Source organism: Callithrix jacchus, chromosome 10 (genome assembly GCF_049354715.1).
Source record: "Callithrix jacchus isolate 240 chromosome 10, calJac240_pri, whole genome shotgun sequence".
Lineage (NCBI taxonomy): Eukaryota > Metazoa > Chordata > Mammalia > Primates > Cebidae > Callithrix > Callithrix jacchus.
In genome coordinates this window covers 90,723,474-90,732,465 of record NC_133511.1, presented here as the reverse complement: position 1 = coordinate 90,732,465, position 8,992 = coordinate 90,723,474, and the positions used below count along the sequence as shown (strand labels likewise).

The 8,992-nt window shown below is 34.7% G+C and overlaps 1 pseudogene; it reads left to right on the top strand.

Moving 5' to 3' along the window:
* The first annotated feature begins 1,356 nt into the window (after positions 1-1,356).
* Positions 1,357-1,976, top strand: LOC100392470 (N-acylneuraminate-9-phosphatase pseudogene; annotated as a pseudogene).
* Positions 1,977-8,992: the final 7,016 nt, after the last annotated feature.

Below are 8,992 nucleotides of genomic sequence, written 5' to 3'. Positions count from 1 at the left end.
TTCCTTCCTTTGGATGAAATTATTCTATAGTAATAATTCCTTTTTGGATGGATTATTGCACAAAAATATTTTTATACATGCTCACTTTTTACTAAATTTTATAAAATAATATTGTTGTCTTGGAAATGAACACTAGCAGTGTTATTAAAATAATAAGCATTGAACATTCTAGATGGGTATAACCTCTAGCTATTTCTAAAGAAGTTCAATTTCATTGGCTGTCATTGTAGACTGCAGTTAGCAGAGAAAAAAATGCAGAGTCACCAATTTTGCATGATACACAGGAGATTCAGTTTAAATGCAAGACATCTGAGAAAAGGGTTTTTTTCTTCTTTCTAAGGTAAATTCTAGTTCTACATTTACATATAAATTAACTCCCCTCTCCCCATTTTTTCTGTTTTTGGTTTGTTTTAGTACATGACAGACAATCTGTTCAGAGAAATGTCACTGACTATATAGGGAAAGCTAGTGAGCTGAAGTCCTATCAAAAGCTGTTATACTCGTATCTGCAGATTTTTCCAAGGCTCATTATTCCTCCAGGTAGGAGCTGGCACTATTTCTCCTCACCTTCTGATCATTAACGTTATGAGCAAAAACTATCGATTCAAATATGACTTCTAGTAAACAGAGAAAGAAGACAAAATCTAACAGAAATTATTTATATAAGTTAGAAAAACTCTAACAATTGTTATAACTATCGGCAATGATACTATTAAAAAGAAATAAGAAAAAAGAGATTATGGGCTTTGTCTAATAATCTTCAAAAATTTGCTCTATTGGGAATTCTGGACTAAAGAAAAATGTGTTCTAAATCATATAAGCAGCTATAGTTAGGATTTACCTGGGATTGGGAACTTCACACATACAAACACCCTATAAAGTGTTGTTTATCTCAATCTGTGTACGAGCAAACTGAAAAACAGTAAGTGCTGTTTTTCTCAATCTATAAATGAGCTCAGCTGGCTTTAAAGAGAAAACAGGTTATACATCCATTCAGCCAGCAAACATTTTTGTCTGCCCACAGAGTGCCATGCAGAAGTTTAAATTACCCATCTAATATGTGAAAAAAAACTACAAGCATGCGTTTGACAGTATGGAGGTGGTGGAGGGGTGCATGCAATAAATGAAGTAAAGTTTAGTATTCAGATGATGCTAAGAGATGTATGAATAAATAAATGAATAAGAAAATCGAGTTGTAAGCACCTGGGTGGTCAGAGCAGCCATTATTTATAAGACAGCTTTTGATTAAGGAGAATGTGAGGGAGAGTTAGAATACTGGAAGATAAAGTGAAAAGTAACGGGCCAGTTTATATAGTATACTTTAGGCCTTTATAATGCTTTACACTTCAGTTAAATATGTTAGGTCATTGGAATGCAAAGTTGTTTGTTTGTTTGAAGCTAATTCAGGGCCACCAGCTTCATGCATGTGGTGTTTGGGGGCTGAGCTGTGTGTGGGCCCTTTTCTCTGACCTGGACAACACTCTCATCGACACGATGAGCATGAGAGGCTTGTCATAGGTGATAACACTCCTACAATCAAAATACCATTATAAGGAAGAGGCTAAAATCGTCTGTGGTAAAATTCAAGTTAACTCAGCAAGGAATGTTTTTATCCTTACAATACATACATTACTGATTTAAGGACTTCACATTGGGAAGAAGCAATCCAGGGAACAAAAGTTAGTGGAGTCAGTAGAAAATTGACTGAAGAAGGTTACTTCCTTTGGAAATCTACATGTTTACAGTATGTGACACTAACAGAGAATGTCAAAGCCATGTTCACTGAACTTTGAAAGGAGATCCGCCTACTTCTATTAACGAATAGGGACAGACAGACCCAGAGAGAGAAGACTGAGGCTTGTGGCTGTCAGTCCTATTTTGATGTTGTTGTAGATGGAGAGTAGAGAGAGGAGAAGCCAGCACTGTCCATGCTTTATTATTGCTGTAATCCTCTCAGAGTACAACCTGGGGACTGAAAGTAGGATTGAAAGCAACAGTCTGGATCAATAAAAATGGAATAGTGCCACTGAAGCCCTACCTTGTTCTGTGTTATAGTTTCTTCTGTGCTGGAGTATAAACCACAAAGTCAGTATGTCTGTTTAAAGCACTTAAAAGGGCGTGATTAGGAACATTAGAGTCAATTTGCAGAGTTTGAACAGAGAAAAGTTAGGGAGCTCCACTTGCCATGGTCCAGTTCTAAGAATAATTTTATTTATGATTTAATGACCAATATTTTGAATGTCTTCCCAATACAATTGCTTTTAAGTTGTAACAACCAATCATTGACTGATATTCATATCTGAAATTCAGATTACATGAATACAAATCAGTGGTATATTCCAGAAAATTTGAGGAAATATATTATTTGTTAGACTGCGAATGTAGCTTTTACAAATTATTTTACTAATCTTTTAGTATCTTGGCTCCATGACACTAAGTAGGATCACTTACACATGGATGCATATATATAAGGTTTATCTTCTGTCTTAACAATAGATATTTCTTAAAAATAAGTTTTCTAAAACACAGATTTATCAGAGCAACTGAATCTAGTTAATATGAAATAAATACTGTCACATGCAAATCAAGAAATTTCATAGTGAAATTATTTTGCATATATTAAAAATATAAACCATATTTTTTGCCTTAAAAAATTAAATTTATTATATCCAACAAACATACACATACACACAAGAATACAAGAAAGTGAATCAGGAACTTTTAATTTTTTTATATGGAGTCTTGCTTTGTTTCCCAGGCTGGAGTGCAATGACATAATCTCAGCTCAGTGCAACCTCCGCCTCCCGGGTTCAAGTGATTCTCCTGCCTCAATCTCCCGAGTACCTGGGAGTACAGCACCCACCATCATGCTCGACTACTTTTTCTTTTTTTGTATTTTTTGGAGAGACGGGGTTTCACTATGTTGGCCAGGCTAGTCTTGAACTCCTGACTTCAGGTGATCCACCTGCTTTGGTCTTCCAAACTGCTGGGATGCAGGATTGAGCCACTGTGCCCGGCCCAGTATCTTAATGTCTTAGATGTGCATGATGATTGTGGAAAATTCCACTTATTTTCAAAAGACATTATATCAAATAAACAATATATAACATAAAATTATTATTTAAGTTGAGATGAAGTATTCACTCTAATATGGCAAATTTATAGGAAAATTGCTTCAGATATGAGAAAAATGTGTGTAGCAATGCAAGTTCAATGTTCTAGAGTTATGTTTTGGGCATCAAATAATTGATTTGACATACATATATTGAATAAAAAGGGGGAAAAATAGGCATCTGGCCTCTGACAATTACAGACTTAGTATGAGTCCCCCACTTCATGTTATGTCCTCACTCAAGTACAGTAAATGCAATCTTTAGGCAGCATTAACAGAGAAAGTATGTGTAGAATGTGAGAGACAGCAATCCTGCTTAATTCTGCTTTCATTACTGGAATACTGCATTTCAAATTGAGAAATTACACCTGATTCCCAATCATCAGAATGGAGTTTAGATAGAACATCCAACATAGGAGAATAATTACTTTATAAATTGAGGACTGACTAAAGCAATTGGAGGAAGAGAAGAGTAAAATTTAGAACACAATTTGTATGTAACTATATAATGACTATTCTGAAAAAGAAATAAAACTCACCTTGATTGTTCCTAGGACAAGAATTTGGTCTATTTGGATGGAAGAGGCAGATTTTTGCCTCCTAACGAGGAATATTATAAACACTGGATTTATCCACTATAAGGTAGGTTACCCTTATTGATTACCCAGTATCTGAAGATGTTGGACCTAGATTAGTATTTAGGGGAGGTGTTGTCAGGACAGAATTTTCAGACTCCAATGTGTACATGCATCACCTGAAGATATTGTTTAAATGAAGATTCTGAAAACTTATGTGAGAGTACGGGGTATAATTTTACTTTTTATTTTTTTTGTAATTATTTGTTATAATTTTTTTAATACTCTGTTGTGCAGGTTGGAGTGCAGTGGCTTGATCTCAGCTCACAAATGATTCTCTTGCCTCAGCCTTCCAAATAGCTGGGATTACATGTGTCTGTCACCACACCCAGCTCATTTTTTTTTTTTTTTTTTTTTTTTTTTTAGTACAGATGAGATTTCACTATGTTGGTCAGGCTGGTTTTGAACTCCTGACCTTAAGTGATCCACCCATCTTGGCCTCCCATAGAACTAGGATTACAGGCATGAGCCACCATGCCCAGCCAATTTGACATTTTTAACAAGCTCTAGGTAATGTCCATGCTGCTGGTCCATTAACCAAAGTTAGAACAACAAGTTTGTAGAGCAATTTAATATACTTATTTGTACCTTGAATTAAGAAATATAAATTTTCCTTCAGCCCTGAGACTGTATTGTCTGATGTATGTCTAATGTTGTCTAATAGCATCTGAGCATGCTATAAACAAAGCTCCTGTGTGGTTAAGGATTATCTCACTTCCTTCTCATCCTGACTTTAAAATAAAAATAGAATAGCTTTTAAGGAGTCACCCAGTGAAGATGAATTATCTCATTTAAAGAGGAAGAAATCACCATCTTAGTATGTGTTACACACATTTTAAATAATTTCTGCCTTTTATATTGAGGTTTATGACTCCCAAAGAAGGTTAATATAAGTCTGCTCCTAGTCATTTAGCAGTATTCTTTTATTTTGTATTAGTCCTCTATTAACTTCTTTAATATTGATGGACGTGAAACCATTTACCAAGCTATTTGCACTAGAGACATGCTGAATTTTCATATGGATTATAGAAAATTGCATGTGACCATTGAAATACTCAAATATTTTTAACACCCAAAGTCTTTCACTGAGATTTTTTTTTTTTTTACTTTTATGCTCCAACTATAATAAAAACCAATTAAAGCTTCAGACACTTGGCTATGGATGGCAGCTGACTTATACAACTCTTCAGGATAAAAATGTGTAGGCACAATATCTTCCTTTAAATATGGAAAATTCTAAACATTATTTAGTTTGATCATAGTTATATATTTCAGTTCCTTCAAGAAAATTAATGTTTGTTCTTTCCTCTACATGATTGATTTTAGTTGTTTGTTTTACCTTTATAGAAGGAACATCAAGGAATAAAAAATAAACACTTAAAATAGGGCTCTAAACCTGTCAGAGAATAGACATGACAACCAATTATTTTTTTCTTTCTCAGTACTAAGGCTTCAAATAATGCTTGACAGAAAAATTTTTATTTCTACAGTGTAATTTTTGACGGTTGGTGCCAGTATACAAGTTGACAATTCCAGTTAACTTCAAAGCAAAAATCTCTACTATTATTTCCAGAAAGTTAAAAGGAGGAAAATAATCTAGGCAAGATTTTAATTCTGACAGAAGTCTCAGCATGTCTACTAATTAATAAGAGCAAAAATAGAAAGTACATTAATTGGCTTCCTTTCAGTTACATACAAATCATGATAAATTGAAGCAAGGAATTAAGCTTTAGGCTCTCTGCTCTGATTAATGAAAACCATTTTCCTACTTTTGATTGATAAAACGGATATTTGACTTGAGAGAATTTAGGGGACAGACTTGACTCACCCTGTTGGAAGAAAATGAAACCGTATTTCCTATAGGTTCAGATGCCAGTCAGTGAAAACAGAATCTTAGGAAATAAATAGCGCTACTACATAATAGCATCTATTTATTTGCCTCCTTTAGAAGGAGACTGCCACAAAACCATTTTAGATCGGGGAGCAGACCTGTGAATCAGAAACGTACAATAGTCTCTCAACAACAGACTCTGAAACAGAAGAGGTTTAAGCCTTATTATAAAGCTTGGGAAAATAGTTTTCAAAGAAACAAGTGGAAAACAAGTATTCTGAAAACTGAATAAGACTATATGTCTATATATACATATGGTCGCATGCCACATAATGACATTTTGGCCACCAACAGACCACATATTCAACAGTGGTCCCATAGTATTATAATCTTTTATTTTTGCTATATCTTTTTCTATGATTGATATGTTTAGATACAAAAATACTTACCATTGTGTTACAATTGCTTACAGTAGTCAATACAGTAACATGCTACACAAGGATAGCCTAGATGTGTAGTAGGCTATATCATCAAGGATTGTGTAGGTACACTTTATAATGTTCATAAAATGGCAAAAATGTCTCATAATACATTTCTTATAATACATCCCCTTCATTAAGCAATGCATGACCGTGTGTGTATGTGACACAGACATATACACTCATCCATATATACATGTATACCTACATGTGTATATACAAATATATATTCACACACACACACATATATATATATATATATATATGCACACACACACACACACACACACATATTGGAATTTAAAACATTTGTTTTAAATATTTGCAATGGATAACATTTTTGAAAAGCATGCCTGATGTCTGCTGTTTTGCTTAAGATAAACTAAAAGAGACTGCTGTTAAAATATACACACACGCACACACACATGCACATACACACAAATGTGTTTGTGGGTAGATAGTAGGAACTATTCACTTGTATTTTTAATTAAAAAGTTAAAAAACTGAATGTAGAGATTGGGCAAGTGTTGGTACTAGATGCCACTCAAAATATTAAATTATTCAGGGAAAACACAACTTAAATTTTTGATCAAAATCCTGTGTTACTTGTATTTGGATCAAAGACAATAAGGACACACTTAAACATCAATTTATTGTTATGTCTCCAATTTATACTTAAGCCTTTTATCTCAAAAATGGTTTAAAATTAGCATTAGTCTGTAATTAATTCATTTTACTCAAGATAACATCCATCACACAGCATGCCGGATCTCTGCTTTTATTGCTTAGGAGTAACTAAAAGATAGAGACTGCTGTTAAAAAGGTGACGCTCAGAAAGCAGAATGGCTTACGTAGAACTATACCTAATACTCAATGCAAATAGCAAAGCCTCCTTTAACCTGGCCCTGGGGAATGGCTATATATTGCTTGTTATATAACTGGTACCAAATACAAGTTTACTATATATATTGTCTAAGAAATATGGAGTTTGAGGCCAGGCACGATGGCTCACGCCTATAATCCCAGCACTTTGGGAGGCCGAGGCAGGTGGATCAGGAGGTCAAGAGATTGAGACCATCCTGGTCAACATGGTGAAACCCCGTCTCTACTCAAAATACAAAAAATTAGCTGGGCATGGTGGTGCATGCCTGTAATTCCAGCTACTCAGGAGGCTGAGGCAGGAGAATTGCCTGAACCCAGGAGGCGGAGGTTGCAGTGAGCCGAGATCGCACCATTGCACTCAGCCTGGATAACAAGAGCGAAACTCTGTCTCAAAAAAAAAAATAAATAAATAAGAAAAGAAATATGGAGTTTCTGATTTTACATAGGATAAAATACAGTATGATATAAATTTTGTGACTATTTTTCTGCCATTTACTCTTAAAAATTATAGAGTTGAGTTTCTATTTTCAATTCCTCATGGAAACAGCTTGACTTTTGCCTCTTCATCTTTATAACTAGTATATAACTAGTAAAAAGATGAACTAAGTAAAGAAATCAATGTTCTATAAAAATCCATAAGAGAAGTGATGCCATAGGGCAAACTGGATGCATAAAAATTGGAGATGCTCACCAGGTAGATAACAGAGAGTTATCACATACCAGAGTAGAAATATCCAGGAGAATCAGTACTAGGGTAGAAAGGCCTTACCTGTATTTGTCAAATTACTGGAGAAACAGTGTGGACAAGTCTGAGAGTTAAAAACTCTAGGAGGACAGAGTCATGTCCAAGAGCTAGTAGGTTCTCACAGTAAATATGGGAGAAAAATTGCCATCTCCTTCTGACAAATGGTAGGAAGAAGAAATCATTTTGATATATGCCAGAACTCCAGTTTCCATCAAGTTCCTTATGTCCATCTGAGACCACCTCAGTTTGTACTTCATTGTTCAAATCACTATCAGCATTTTTGTCAAAGCCATTCAACAAGTTTCTAGGAAATTCCAAACTTTCCCCTGTTTTTTTGTCTTCTTCAGAGCCCTCCAAACTGTTCCTGCCTCTCCCTGTTACCTAGTTCCAAAGTCACCTCCACATTTTCAGGTATCTTTATAGCAGCACACCTCTCCAAATCCCAGTTTACTGTATTAGTTCATTCTCATGCTGACGGAAGAACATACCCGAGACTGGGTAATTTATAAAGAAAAAATGGTTTAATGGACTCACAGTTTCACATAACTGGGAAGCCCTCACAATCATGGTGGAAGGCAAAGGAGGAGCGAAGGCACATCTTACATGGTGGCAGGCAAGAGAACATCTACAGGGGAAATGCCCTTTATAAAACTGTCAGATCTCATGAGAACTCACTCACTATCATGAGAACAGCATGGAGGTAACCGTCCCCATTATTCAATTACCTACCACCAGGTCCTTCCCCCAACACATGGAAATTATGGGATCTACTATTCTAGATAAAATTTCAGTGAAGATGCAGTCAAACAATATAAGCCAAGGATACTGGAAATATTAGACAAATAGTTGAAAATAAGTATGATTAATATGCTAAGGTCTCTAGTGAATAAAGAGTATAAAGAAACAGATGTGTAACCTAAGAAGAGAGGTGGAAATACTAAGAATGCAATGAGAAGAAATACAAAATACAAAATAAAAAACAAACCTAAAACAAAACCAAAAAATACTGTAACAGAAAATTTAAAAAAATTCGATGAGCTTATTAGTAACTGGACAGAGGCACATAAAGAGCACTGTATCCCCAAACAACACTATACTTATTATTTTCAAGTGTATTATAGAACATTTTCCAAGATGGGTCATATGTTAGGTTACAAATTAAGTCTCAATAAATGTAAGAAGATATATATTATGAAAAGTATGTTGTTTAACATAATGAATAATGTCAGAAAACAACAACAGAAGTAAAACTGTAAAAATCAATGAATTGTGAAAATTAAGCCATGTGCTCTTAAACAATCAATAGAT